This window comes from Palaemon carinicauda, chromosome 12 (assembly GCF_036898095.1).
Source record: "Palaemon carinicauda isolate YSFRI2023 chromosome 12, ASM3689809v2, whole genome shotgun sequence".
Lineage (NCBI taxonomy): Eukaryota > Metazoa > Arthropoda > Malacostraca > Decapoda > Palaemonidae > Palaemon > Palaemon carinicauda.
This window is the reverse complement of record NC_090736.1, coordinates 60048091-60063945: the sequence shown is the minus strand read 5'-3', so window position 1 is coordinate 60063945 and position 15855 is coordinate 60048091. Positions and strand designations below refer to the sequence as shown.

General features: G+C 33.0%; 1 long non-coding RNA gene across 1 annotated transcript; it reads right to left on the bottom strand.

The window, feature by feature from the left end:
• Positions 1-3363: 3363 nt before the first annotated feature.
• On the bottom strand, positions 3364-7026 carry LOC137650556 (uncharacterized). Its single transcript, XR_011045986.1, has 4 exons — positions 6951-7026; positions 6194-6217; positions 4700-4780; positions 3364-3450 (listed from the first exon to the last, which is right to left on the bottom strand). It is a non-coding gene; the product is annotated as an uncharacterized lncRNA (long non-coding RNA).
• Positions 7027-15855: the final 8829 nt, after the last annotated feature.

The following is a 15855-nucleotide window of genomic DNA, read 5'->3' as shown; positions in this document are numbered from 1 at the left end:
ATCATGAAATATATATATATATATATATATATATATATATATATATATATATATATATATATATATATATATATATATATATGTGTGTGTGTGTGTGTGTGTGTGTGTGTGTGTGTGTGTGTGTGTTGTAGTCACTAGGCATAATAGTTTATTCTATTATAGAACTAATAGATGTAAAGTAGCTGGGAAAATATTACATTTAAAAAAGTACATTAGCTAATGCAATGCATGCATAATTAAGATTTACCAATACTGTTATGTATACTTTCAAATCATATTTGCATTTGACTATAATTATGGAGATTATATGGTAGGCCTACCCAAGGGCCTAACTATCTCTCAAGAGATCTAACGATCAAACATAGTGTGCTCTTATCGTAAAAACAGGCAAAACAATTGATGCATATCTTGTATATTCTAATGTGGGAATTGTATTATTATTATTATTATTATTATTATTATTATTATTATTATTATTATTATTATTATTATTAAACAGTCTTAAGTTATTCTAGTTCATTATGAATGCCGATGCTGATGAAAACTTTAATGTAGCAGTTCGTCAAATCCGTTTTCTGTTCTCCCGGATTATGAAGCCCCGCCCCTAACTGCACTCCTGTCTGGGAAAACAAATTTCGCTGCTGGGTTTTGAATCTCAAGAGTTGATGATATAAATATGTTAGGGTTTAAAGGATCTCCCCAGTATTGCAGATTTCGTAAAAATGTATAATAAGTCCACGTCTTTTAAGAAAGCTAAATAAATTAGTATGGTTATGTACAGCAAATTTTTAAGAAAAAAAAAGAAATATGCCTTGAGCTCTACAAAATTCAGAGTAATGTCAACTTCCGTTTGTCCTACAGACCTGAACTGCAGAATCCAATTTAATAGATAAGTAAGGAAAGGATTCAGTAAATTTACACAAAAATATTAGATCTAACTTCTTAAGCTGATAAATTTCCTGTTACTTATCTTATATACTCCATAATGCTGAGTATCCATTACATTCAAGTCTACCAACACATATTCAATATAACACTGGATCTGCAATAGTTCTAAAGACGGGTTTACACGGTCGAACGGTTCATCGAACCCGGTTTGACAGACTAGGGTTTGAAGTGATGTTCAAACGTATGAATTGGGTATTTGGTTATCAAACACGTTTGCCGAACGGTTCCAAGAATATCTATTCTCGCTTGACTTTTGTGGGCGGAGCTTCATTGTCCACAAACCTTTGCATTTGTGGCTGACTCCACCTCTTCGAACCTTTTGACAAGGACAAGTTCGACGAACCGTTCGACGAAGTAAAGCCCGCTTAATTCATTTTCGCAGATGAGTTCAGCACCATTCAGTTTTAGACGACCTCCCTTGTCGTTTGGTCGAATAGCAAGGAACTTAAAAAAAAATTCAAAGTTGGTGTAGATACTGTGTTAAGGAACAGACTTACGCTTTTTCTTTTCCATGCTATTTCTCATGCAAGAGAATACAGGAGTTAAAGGAACTATGTACACATAGTTCCTTTAACTCCTGTATTTTTTTTTTTTTTTTTTTTTTTTTTCTCCGAGGCAGCTTTTCCAACGGATATTGATTTGTTTTTCGCATTCCTTCACCTATACATAGTCATATTAGATATGCAGGTAAAAATTATCACCAAATAATGGCTAGGCTAAGAATAATTTGGAAATCAATTCGCCTGAAATCTGTTACTATATGCACAGGAGTTGTGGTATGACAATGAAACAATATACAACAGATTTTGCAGATTTGAGAATAAAGCCTCAGAATGATATTGGGAGTTAAATGGCAGAACAGGTTTAGAAATTAAACTACAAGAGAGATTATTCGAGTGTCATATGTGGATGAGATCATGGTGAGGGGTGGATGGAGATGGTTTGGGCACGCTCCTTGCACTTCCAAAGAGAGATTAGTTCACCAACCTTTTAACTGGGCTCCTCAAGGCACTAGGAGAGTTTGAAGACCCAGGCCCATATGGCTGAGGACTATGAAGCGTAAATTAGGTGATGGGTGCAGAAGTATTAATTTAAAAGCTCAAGCTGCAGCGTAGCAGGTTGGCCAAGGCACCAGCCACCCGTTGAGATACTACCGCTAGAGTTATGGGGTCCTTTGACTAGCCAGACAGTACTACATTGGATTCTTCTTTCTGGTTACGGTTCACTTTCTCTTTGCCTACACATACTCTGGATAGTCTAGCCTATTCTTTATAGATTCTTCTCTGTCCTCATGCACCTGACAACACTGAGATTACCAAACAATTCTTTTACACCCAAGGGGTTAAGTACTTCACTGTAATTGTTCAGTGGCTACTTTCCTCTTGGTAAGGGTAGAAGGAATTCTTTAGTTATGGTAAGCAGCTCTTCTAGGAGAAGGACACTCCAAAATCAAACCATTGTTCTTTGGTTTTGGGTAGTGCCATAGCCTCTGTACCATGGTCTTCCAGTATCTTGGGTTAGAGTTCTCTTGTTTGAGGCAACACTTTCTCTTGTTTTGTTAAAGTTCTTATAGTTTATATAGAAAATAGTTATTTTAATGTTATTACTGTTCTTAAAATATTCTATTTTTCCTTGTTTCCTTTCCTCACGGGCTATTTTCCCTGTTGGGGCTCCTGGGCTTATAGCATCCAGCTTTTCCAACCAGGGTTGTAACTTAGCAAGAGATGATACTAATAATAATAGAGACGACTGGCAAAATCTAATCGAGGTCTTTTGCGTCAATAGTCGTAAGAGATGATGATGATTAAATAATAAGCCGTAATTATCCACATTTTATCTTGAAAATCACCTTTAGAAATCTAGTAAAAATCACGTTACATTTCTGCATAACCATGAAACCTCGCTTCACGACCCACAAAAAAAAAAAAAAGGAAAATAAAAGAGAATTCTTCTTTTACGGAATTTTAATCAATATTCAAAAGGAAATTTGGATATAAGCATTTCTTTCATTGTTATCTATCCTGTTAGATTAATTTTTATTGACAATTGTATTCCCAAACGTGTTAAAATAATTGCATTAATAACTTAATTGACCAAATTACTTCAAATCTCATTCTCAGTATCTAAACTCTTTATTATTGCATATCATTATTTTTTTCTTTGTTAACATTATGAAACATATCAGCACAACTTTTGATTGATATCTCATTCTACATCTATTATGATTGTTCTTCCAAAATTAGTCTGTTTACTTAGATTATAGAATTTGCATAATTATTATCTGTATTTTTCTCACATTTACAGAAGTATGCTCATATCTTTATTTACTTTGGTTACAATATTACAATTTTACAAAAAGAATATGACTCTGGTTATATGTTGATAAAATGTCAGAGCTTTTCTCTATATCTATGGTTGTGCACTTGTTGTCTGCCCATTGCAGTCATGTTGGCAACCTCCACTGCATCCAGACTTACAGCAGCTGTTTACTTCTTGCTTGACCTGTGGGAATGAAATATTTATCAATCGATTAATCAATAAAGGAAAGTTAAAGAAAGGGAGATAATATAACAATAAAGAGAAGTGATAGATAAGTAATAGATGTGTAGGTAGATAGGAAAGGGGAAACACAGATGAGTATTATTATTACCATGCAAGCTACAACCCTAGTTGGAAAAGCAAGATGCTATAAGCCCAAGGGCTCCAACAGGGAAAAATAGCTCAGTGAGGAAACGAAACAAGGAAATAAATGAACTGTATAAGAAGTAATGAAAAATTTGAATACAATCTTTCAAATATTTAAAAAAAAACATTAACATCATTAAAGCAGATAATTCGTGTATATACTATAAGAAGACTTATGCCAGCCTGTTCATTATGAAAACATTTGCTGCAACTTTGAACTTTTGAAGTTCTACTGATTCAACTACCCGATTAGGAAGATCATTCCACAACTTGGTTACAGCTGGAATAAAACTTCTAGAATACTGTGTAGAATTGAGCCTCATGATGGAGAAGGCCTGACTATTAGAATACATATAAATGATATATGAATAGAAAGTAAACATATAAAATATAAAATTTGCATAATTGATTTCATGCTTCCAATAAAAAAAATACTTGTGTAATCGAAAAATAATTTTATTGAGAAATAAAAAGAACGAAGTTAGGTTGCATATCTGGTTATTTTTTATTTTCTTTTATTGATTTTTGGTGATGAAATTCTGTCCAATATACCTACTCTAAATTAACGAACTTAAATTACAGAAAATGTGTTAAGGCCACTATATCGGGGAAAAAATATGAGAAAAAAAATAATAAGATATCTAAACATTCGAAAAAATTAATGTATTTTTAATTAACGTTCACAAAATGAAATTTTCTTCCTTGTAATTGTTTTACCATTACGTTATTAAAATATCTTCCAATTTTTGTTCTAAATCCGCACTTATGTAAGACTTTAACATATCCCTAAGAAACATCGTCACAATGAAGAGATCTCCATGAAAATATAAGCATAACTAAGTCATTACAAATGCGACTTGGATCGTTCCATTTCCTTTGATAAAAATCTCTCATGAGAAGATTTTGTATCAAATCATCAAAAAAAAAAAAATAAAAAAAAAACTGTTTGCGCAACAGAGGAAGAATTATTATCATCATCGTGAAAGGTATATTTGACGATTTTTGTGTCTCTCTATTCTTCTCAATGCTTAGTGAAGGTATCACTCGTTCCTCCGACTACACTGACCTGAATGATGATACCTGCATCTTGATCGTCACCAATTCCCGCAAGCGAATCGTTGCCGGAGATTTCTCTTTTCACAAGATTCTGAAGAACAAAGTTATATGATAAGAAAGTAAATGGTTTAAAGGGTTTTCAGTATTCTATCTCTGAGTAAATACTGTCGATTTACAATAGTGTTTATTCAGTTGTTATTTGATTTACAATAGTCTTTATTCAGTTGTTATTTGATTTACAATAGTCTTTATTCAGTTGTTATTTGATTTACAATAGTCTTTATCAAATGTTATATTGTATCACTCGAAAATGAGTAAATGATTTCTGATCTGTTGATAATTGATAAGCACATTCACAAAGACCTTTTAATGTGTTATACTGTATATGAATTTATTTAATGTTTATCTGCTTTGAACGATATTTTTTTTTTGCTGCAGTTAACCAAAAAAGTAACCTTGGATTAATCAATATTAAAGTATTCTGAACTTTTGAGTAATATCTATCTCTATACGACTTTTCTTCCCATTCTCTCTGAAACGTTTAGTATTGAATTTCCCAAGTGCACGGATACTAAGATATATCCGTTACCCCCATCCCTTTTTCTCTCTCTATCTTTCTCTCATTTTGGGCTCTTATTTTTTCAGCATTGTTTTCTTTAACGATTTCGTTTTATTAGATTCAAAGCTTCAATCTCCTCCATCGTCTTTGAAAATAGTCCTAATGCAGTCAATTATTTTTACATTGTTTTTAAACATGGATAAGTATGACTTTCTCTGTAATAGTCCTCTTTTATATGTATAACTCTTAAGTGCTATTTTTTTCATTTTGTTGTTTCTGAAGTATTCCATAAACCACCAAAATAGATTTTATTATATATGTGAGTCATATTTCCATCTCCTTAGTTACAAGTATAGTTTGCAAGTGTTGAAGACCAAGTCTGTCCCCGCTTATTTGTTGTTTACAGAAAGTGCGAATATCATGTGCCACTATTCTTTTTTAAACTCAGTGTTCCATGTATATCCCAATATGATGCATTTTGGAAAGTCTCAAATGTTGAATTTTTTTAATACTTTCCCGATGCCTTTCTCATGGTAGCAGTTTTTTTGGACTTGTCTCCAACTTATTCTATGAAATTGCCTTGATAAAACCCTCCCTCATATCAGTCCCACAGTGATGACACCCTTGATACCAAATCTTGATAGGTCCCTGATTCTCATAATCAACATTAACGGCTAATTTCTCATTCATGCAATCACTTTATTTATTTCGCCAGTTCTCCTCACGAAATAAGCATGCTTTTATGTTATTGTATCATTATTCCATATTTGTAATCAAATGAAGGAGATTCATATAGTAACTTGATCATACATAATAAAATTAAAGAAGTTATTCGTAATCCCTGTGAAAGGTATACACAATAAATTAGCATTGGGACAATGCATCAGAAAGGTTTAGATATCTATGAATAAATAACCCGTAGAAAGAAAACAATATTATACTCACGTGATGGCTACCATAAGGAAGTGCCTGAAATGTAAAAATGCTTGTATTATTGAAATTGAATTAAACAGCATTTAGGATATAATAATTATCATATATTTCCATTTGGGAAATATTAAGTTTAACGAAATCAATAAATATACAGCATGTCATCATTCAATGTCAATAGATACTTTTAAGCTGGCAATGAATAGTATTGTTTGGGATAAAATATCAACTTGTAAATAGGACTTCCTTAACATCAACTAAATTATTAGAAATTCTAGCAAGAAATGATAGATAAACGGATTGCCAGTAGCATATACACATTCTCCTCTAACTAGAAGCTAGTCGGCATTTATCTAATTAATCCATGTATCCCGCGTTGCCATTTCCTAAAGAAATTCAAACCATCACTGAATTGGTTCATGGCAAGTTAAACAAGAGGCATGCTTGAGCCTTCTAAGGAATGCACTCCTGGCTTTATTTTCCGTCAGGTACCCACACAATGCAGATCAGAAAGAACTTAGTGTTTATGGAGTCATTAGTTTTATGGGTTTAGAAAATTTGATAAAGATCTACCAACGTTTTTTTTTTTAAAGGTGAACGCCAAACTTACTGGCATTATTCTTACGTCGTCTAATGTGCTTCTCTATTTTTTTTTTGTCTCTATGATAAGCAGACTGCTTACATAGAATGATAGACTTGCATGCTGGCATACTTTTAATGGCTTTAAAAATTCCCAAGGAAGCTTATTTGTAAGGACAGAAATATAATTTACCTGGATGACGACAACAATCATGCAGGAAAGAATAGGGAGTTTCATTTTACGTTTCGTTCGTTTGGGTGGAAGATCTGGAAAAGAGAAGCAGATGTCAGGTAGTATAGCAAGTGCAAAATAAATACGAGGTTCAGTTCTCTTGTCAAACAACATTCTAAATGTACAAAACTATCACAAAACAGAATTTTAAAGGTAAACGACTGTCCCCAAAAACATTTTAACGGTAGAAGACTATCCACACACAACATTTTAAAGATAGAATACTATCCACAAAGTTTTAAAGGTAGAATACTATCCACAAACAAAATTTTAAAGGTCAAAGACTATCCACAAACAACACTTTTCAAGGTAGAATCATATCCACACACAACATTTTAAATGTAGAAGACCATCCACAAACAAATTTTCAAAGGTAGAAGACTATCCACAAACAACATTTTAAAGGTAGAATACCATCCACAAACATCATTTTAATGGTAGAAGAGTATCAGCAAACAACATTTTCTAGGTAGAATACTATACAAGAACAACATTTGAAAGGTCGGAGACTATCCACATACAACATTTTAAAGGTAGAATACTATTAAAAAAATTTAAACAGAAGAAAATTCACAAACAATAATTTAAAGGTCGAAGACTATACACAAACAACATTTTAAAGCTAGAATACTATCCACAAACATCATTTTGAAGGTCCAAGACTAGCCCCAAACAACATTTTAAAGGTAGAAGACTATCCACGAATAAAATTCTAAAGGTCGAAGACTATACACAAACAACATTTTAAAGGTCGAAGACGATACACAAACAATATTTCAAAGGTCAAAGACTATACACAAACAACCTTTTAAAGGTCGAAGACTATCCATAAACAACATTTTAAAGGCCAAAGATTATCCAATAGACAACCTTCTAAATGTAGAGGACCATCTGCAAACAACATTTTAAAGGTAGAATACTATCCACAAACAAAATTTTAAAGGCTGAAGACGATACACAAACAATATTTCAAAGGTCGAAGACTATACACAAATAACCTTTTAAAGGTCAAAGACTATCCATAAACAACATTTTAAAGGCCAAAGATTATCCAATAGACAACCTTCTAAATGTAGAAGACCATCTGCAAACAACATTTTAAAGGTAGAATACTATCCACAAACAAAATTTTAAAGGCCGAAGACGATACACAAACAATATTTCAAAGGTCGAAGACTATACACAAACAACCTTTTAAAGGTCGAAGACTATCCATAAACAACATTTTAAAGGGCAAAGATTATCCAATATACAACCTTCTAAATGTAGAAGACCATCTGCAAACAACATTTTAAAGGTAGAATACTATCCACAAACAAAATTTTAAAGGTCGAAGACTATCCATAAACAACATTTTAAAGGCCAAAGATTATCCAATAGACAACCTTCTAAATGTAGAAGACTATCTGCAAACAACATTTTAAAGGTAGATTACTATCCACAAACAAAATTTTAAAGGTCGAAGACTATCCACTAACAAAATTTAAAAAATTGAAGACTATCCACATACAACAGTTTAAAGATTGAAGACTATCCATAAACAACATTTTAAAGGTAGAAGACTATCCACAAAAAACATTTTAAAGGTCGAACACTGTCCGCAAACAAAATTTTTAATGTAAGACTATTTGCAAACAGAATTTTAAAGGTTTAGTATCCATAAACAACATTTAAGAAGTAGAATACTATCCACAAACAAAATTTTAAAGTTAGAAGACTATCCACAAACAACATTTTAAAGGTAGAATACTATCCACAAAAAACGTTTTAAGGTTAGAATACTATCCGCTAACAACATTTTAAAGGTTGAAGACTATTCACAAACAATCTTTTAAAGGTCGAAGGCTATCTGCAAACAACATTTCAAAGTTCGAAGACTATCCACAAACAACATTTTCAAGTTCGAAGACTATTCACAAACAACATTTTAAAGGTCGAAGGGAATCCACAAACAACACTTGAAAGGTCGAAGACTATCTACAAACATTTTAAATGTCAAAGACTATACGCAAACAACATTTTAAAGATAGAAGGCTATCCACAACCGTCATTTTAAAGGAAGAATATTATCCATAAATATTTTAAAGGTAGAAGACATCCACAAACAACATTTTAAAGGTAGAATATTATCTACAAACATTTTAAAGGTTGGGGACTATTAACAAACAACATTTTAAAGGGAGAAGACTATTCACACAAAAAAAATTTAAAGGTAGAAGATTATCCACAAACAACATTTTAAAGGTAAAATACTATACACAAAAAGAATTTTAATAGTATAAGACAAGCCCTAAACAACATTTCAAAGGTAGGCTTTCCTCAAACAAAATTTTAAAGGCCGAAGACTATTCCCCCAAAACATTTTAAAGGTAGACTTTCCTCAAACAAAATGTTAAAGGTCGAAGACTATTCCCCAAACAACATCTTAAAGGTCGAAGACTATTCCCCAAACAACATCTTAAAGGTAGATGACTGTTCCCAGACATTTTAATGAGAGATGACTGTCCCCCAAACAACATTACAACATTTTCAAGGTCTCCTCAACATTTTAAAGGTAGAAGACTCCTCAACATTTTAAAGGTAGAAGACTGTTCCCATATAACATTTTAAAGGCAGTTGACTGTTCCCAAAAATTTTAAGGGTAGAAGACTGTCCCCAAATAACATTTCAAAAGCAGATGACTGTCCCAAACAACATTTTAATGGCAGAGGGCTGTCCCTAAACAAGATTTTAAAGGTAAAAGACTATCCTCAAACATAATTTTAAAGGTAAAAAAGGTAAAAGACTGTCCCTAAACAACATGTTAAAGGTAGAGGGATGTCCACAAACAACATTTTGAAGGCCGATGACTGTCCACAAACAACATTCTAAAGGCAGATGGTCGTCCCCTAACAACATGTTAATGGTAGAGGACTATCCCAAAACAACATTTTAAGGTAAAAGACTATACCCAAACAACATTTTGAAGGTAAAAGAATGTTCTCAAACAACATTATAAAGGTAGAAGACTGTCCCTAAACAACATTTTGAGGTGGAAAACTGTCCCCAAACAACATTTTCAAGGTAAGAGACTGCTCCCAAACAACATTTGAAAGGTAGAAAACTGTCCCTAAACAAGATTTTAAAGGTAGAAGACTGTACCTAAACAACATTTTAAAGGTAGACGGCTGTCCCTAAACAACATTTTAAGAGTAATTTACTGTTCCCAAACGACATTTTAAAGGTAGAAGAATGTTCCTGAACATTTTAAAGCTAAAAGACAGTTCATTAACAACATTTTAAAGGTAGAAGACTGTCCCTAAACAAGATTTTAAAGGTAGAAGACTGTCCCTAAACAAGATTTTAAAGGTAGAAGACTGTCCCTAAACAACATTTGAAAGATAGATGACTGTCCCTAAACAAGATTTTAAAGGTAGAAGACTGTCCCTAAATAAGATTTTAAAAATAGAAGACTGTCCCTAAATCAGATTTTAAAGGTAGAGGACTGTCCCTAAACAAGATTTTAAAGGTAGAAGACTGTCCCTAAACAACATTTGAAAGATAGATGACTGTCCCTAAACAAGATTTTAAAGGTAGAAGACTGTCCCTAAACAAGATTTTAAAAATAGAAGACTGTCCCTAAATCAGATTTTAAAGGTAGAGGACCGTCTCTAAACAAGATTTTAAAGGTAGAAGCCTATCCTTAAACAACATTTTAAAGGTAGAAGACTGTCCCTAAACAACATTTTAAAGGTAGAAGACTGTCTCTAAACAACATTTTAAAAGTAGAAGACTGTATCTAAACAACATTTTAAAGGTAGAAGACTGTCCCTAAACAACATTTTAAAGGTTGAAGACTGTCTCTAAACAACATTTTAAAGGTAGAAGACTGTCCCTAAGCAACATTTTAAAGGTAGAAGACTGTCTCTAAACACCATTTTAAAGGTAGACGAATCTCTCCAAACAACATTTTAAAGGTTGAAATATATCCATAAAAGTAAGAACAACTTAGAGCAGACCTCTGAATGGAATATGATAAAATGACTTAAAAGAAACGTTGTATTTCATTGATTCCGAGAGACCAGATGTAAGGCGATTTTTGGACATATGTTGGCTTTCATCCATATACAGTTATTTATAAGCTCAGTTTTACTCAAGTTATCAGGTTCCTGCAAAAGATAATTTTGTAAACAGATAATATGAAAATAGATACATTTATAAGAAAAATAATTTCTATATCGTAGAGAGAAATAAGTACTACATTAAATTGAAATTAGAAGGATGTTAATGAACAACTATTAAATATCTTATGAATGAAAATTGATAGTATGAGTAAATGATTCTGCTTTGACAAAATTTATCATTATTCGCTGATGGTGTAAAATTTTCGGGGGAATCTATAAATAATTTAAAAATAATTTCCTCAAAAAGAAAAAGAAAAAAAAATAGAGCATAAAATAATTAATAACTGTCGCTTTACTGAGAGAGAAAAGACTTTATTCTTGAATTTACTCAATTCATGAGTTTCGTCACAAAATAAAATTTGAATTATGAATTGAGAGGCATCCAGTACCGTACGTCAAACGTAGATAAACCGAACACACAATTACCTCTAAAAAGGGAAACATTTAGTTACTATGGGCAATAGATCTACGAAATACATAAAAAATTATGTTACTTTTTGTTATATTATTAAATTAATCCTTACCCTGAACTGTCGGCAAGATATGTAAAATGTGGTATTTATAGTCTGGTGATTCTATTTCCAGGTTAAAAAAAATACCAGAGAAGCCATTGTACTCGGCCATATTCCTCTGACGGGGTTTCTATTTTCTTGTGATGTTATTTAACTCGTCCTTACGTAGCACTCTTCAGCAAGATATTGTAACGCACGTGACTTCATACACTGTAGGCCTAATGCTGTTTTTTTCTCCTCTGGCTCTCTCCCGTACTGCGACATTGGTCACGCCGGGGTCACCAATGCAGTAAGGTACTAACAGAAAGGCGAGGTGAATGTAACTGACTTTATTCAACAAGATAACTAGCTTATATACAAATGCTTGAGGGCAACAGTGGTACAAAATTCCAACAATGTGAGACATGCAATGGCAGACTTAAACAGGTTATTCTGTTATGAGTACGGAGAGAGCGAGGCATAAAAAAGCAATAGCATTACAGTGTATGAGCGTGCATGAAATACAAGTGCGTTACACTCGGTATTTATGCCTAATCATTATGTTTTAAGATTGAACCAAAAAAAAAAAAATGGTGTAGAAGTCTTGATTATCGATATGCAAACAAATAGGAAATGAAGATATTTACCTTAAAATTAGTAATAGATAAGACTAAGAATACAAATAATCCTTCAGGTTTACTTCATTAACGTATGGTCACAAGTATTGATATATCGAAGTCTTGAAATCTAGACCACTTAAAACTCGTACCCACCTTCACTGTATTCCATACCAGAGTCTTTATTCATAAAAGTGGACAAAATGTCCATCATAACTCGAGCAAAAATAAAAAGAAGCGTAAATATGTACACAAGTGAGGAGAGTCATGCATAGGGTATGAAACAAATTGATACATAAAAACAACTTCAACGCTGGCCATCATCGATTTTACTTATTCATAATAGGTCCATTTACCCGAAACCCCACGGACTCCTACTGGCTTTTTGGAATGTATGTAACAATAGTTAATTGTTTATTGATAGATAATAGCTCTCATTGATCAGATGTGGAAAAAATGGAGGTGAAGAAAGACAGCTATTCATTCTGTATTATTCATTACATCATTTAGACCATCGCCTTTTATATGTGCATGATTTATTTAGCGTCATTTCACGAGCAAATGGGAAACTGACTTCTGGTAAGGGAATATAAATGGGTTTGAACTATATTCGCTAAGTGTGGTCTTTCAATCATCTTCCAGGGGAAGGGAAGAGGCGAGAAAGATTGTAGGATTATAATAAGGGTGTGACGATCAAAGATTGATAATCCCTGCGCTCGAAGCCGTCGACGATACTCGACCAATTGACACAAAACAAGGAAGAAATGAGAAATATTTACTGTAGTTTCCTTATGATTTAGGTCTGCATTGTACCTTGTTAGGATTGAGAAGTTCTCTCATTTTTATTCTGGAATAATATCATTGCATACATAGCCAAAGCTTCAATTACACATTTATCATAATAAGAGATAACAGTAACTTTGATAATGACTAGATACACGAGTAAATAAAATAATTCTTAGAAGATAATGAAAATACAGATACCACAGTTATTTTCGGTTATAATCTTTTAATTACTGAATGTGGCCAATAAATCTTAAAATCAAATTCGAATTTTGATAGTTGATGTAAAAAAACATCTAACCGAAGCCCTTTGCGTTAATAGGCGTGGTAGGAGGTGATGATATATATATATATATATATATATATATATATATATATATATATATATATATATATATATATATGTATATATATATATATATATATATATATAAACTTCGCCATTCATCATCTCCTACTTCACGCTTCATAGTCCTCAGCCATGTAGGCCTGGGTCTTCCAACTCTTCTAGTGCCTTGTGGAGCCCAGTTAAAAGTTTGGTGAACTAATCTCTCTTGGGGAGAGCGAAGAGCATACCCAAACCATCTCCATCTGCCCCTCAACATGATCTCATCCACATATGATACCCTTATAGTTTCATTTCTAATCCTGTCTCGCCATTTAACTCCGAAAATTCTTTTGAGGGCTTTGTTCTCAAATCTACTAAATCTATTGGAGATTTGTTCATTGTCATACCACGATTCATGTCCATACAGTAACACTGATCTTACTAAACTGGTATATAGCCTGATTTTTATGTTATTTCAGGTGATTTGATTTCCGAATTTTATTTAACCTATCCATTGCTTGATTTTCTTTTTTCAATCTCTCATTAAACTCAAATTCTAAAGATCCTGTATTCGAGATCATAGTTCCCAAATATTTAAATGATTCCACTTCAATAATCCTTTCTCCTTCCAATAATATTTCATCTTCCATTGCATATTCAGTTCTCATCATCTCTTTCTTTTATTTTTCCTGACATGTGATATTTCATGCATTCTAGTAAGCAAGCTTTGTCCTGTGGTGTTCTGCTAATAAGGACACCGTCATCAGCATACTCCAGGTCAGCTAATTTCCTGTTGCCAATCAAGTCCATTTCTTCTCCACCATCCCTAACTGTTCTATGCTTTACAAAATCCATGAGGAGGATAAACAACATAGGCGACAACACGTTCCCTTAGAGTACTCCGTTGTTCACTGGAAATTCATTTGATAGGACTCCATCAATATTAACTTTGCACTTGCTATGCTCATGGACAGACTTGATCAAATTTACATATTTGAGAGGATCTTCATGATAACGCAGGACTCTCCATAATATTGACCGGTGCACACTATTAAAGGCTTTTCAAAGTCCAAAAATATGTATTTCTATATTCTAAACATTGCTGTACCACATTTTTTAAAATGAAAATTTGGTCAGTACAACTTTTACCTTTTCTAAATCCTGGTTGTTCATCTCTCAGCTTTTCATCAGTCTTCCTTTCTAGTCTCCTTAGATTGAGCATACTAAATATTTTCATGACAATTGACGTAAGTGTGATGTCTCTGTAATTAATACAACTGTCAAATCTCCTTTTCCCCCCCATTTTCACCAACACTTCTAACTCCTATTCATGGGATTTTACCTCTTCACTCTACATTCTAGAAAATAACCTTGTAAGTATTCTAGGAGTAACTTCATTTTCGACCAATATCATCTCAGTAGTTATTACATTGTATCCAGGGATTTTCCTTCTCTTTAGTATTTTAATAATGGATTTGACTTCAAAAATACTGAATTCATTCATGGGTACATCAAAGTCTTCCTCAGTATCAGGTATATCAATCAAATTGTTCCCTTCATATCTCATATTCATGAGCCCACTAAAGTGTTCCATCCAACGTTGCCTTTCTTCATCTGCAGTTGTTACAACAGATCCATGTCTCTTTTTGATGGGTATATGCTTCTTCTTGGCCACAATAGATATTTCATTAATAATTATGTGAGCAGTTCTTACACCGTAGCCACTCCCTGAATTCATAGGTTTGTCAGCCTCATTTGCTTTCCTGTCTAAATATTCTATCCAATCATTCCTGGCTTTTCTTTTGACTTCACTATCAATACTGGAATACTTAGCATGCTCTACCTTGTAATTTTCATTACTTCCTCGAAAATGTTCAACAATCAATTTCCGTCTTTGTCTCATTTTCATAGTATCCCACGTATCATTTCATATAGCCTACATGGTGTTCTTCTTATAACTGCATGTCCCAAAACTTCACTACCAACTGACTGATGTATGTTCTTGATATTCCACCATTCTTCATTAATAGTCTGCTCTTTGTCTCTTAAAGTCTCTAAGACTGCAAATCGATTCCTACTTTCAATTGCAAAGGTTTCTCTGCTCAGTGTACCAAACCTAGGTATTCTATCTACATTTCTGTTGGGTGCTTTCAGTTTTTATTATAGTGTGGCAATGGGGAGCTGGTGATCACTATCAAAATATGCACCTATGTAGTTTCTTACATTTCTCAGAGTCTTTGGCTATGTGATCTATTTGATTTCTATAATTGCAATATGGTGAACTCCATGTATATTTATGGATGTCCTTGTGCTGAAAAAGAGTACCTCCAATAACAAGATTGTTTGTTGAACAAAAATTTATAAAAGTGTGCCCCATTTTCATTTGCACCTTCGTCAAGTCCCTCAACACCCATCACATTATACCATGATTATTCCTTCCAACTTTAGCATTGAAGTCACACATCACATTTTACACACACACAC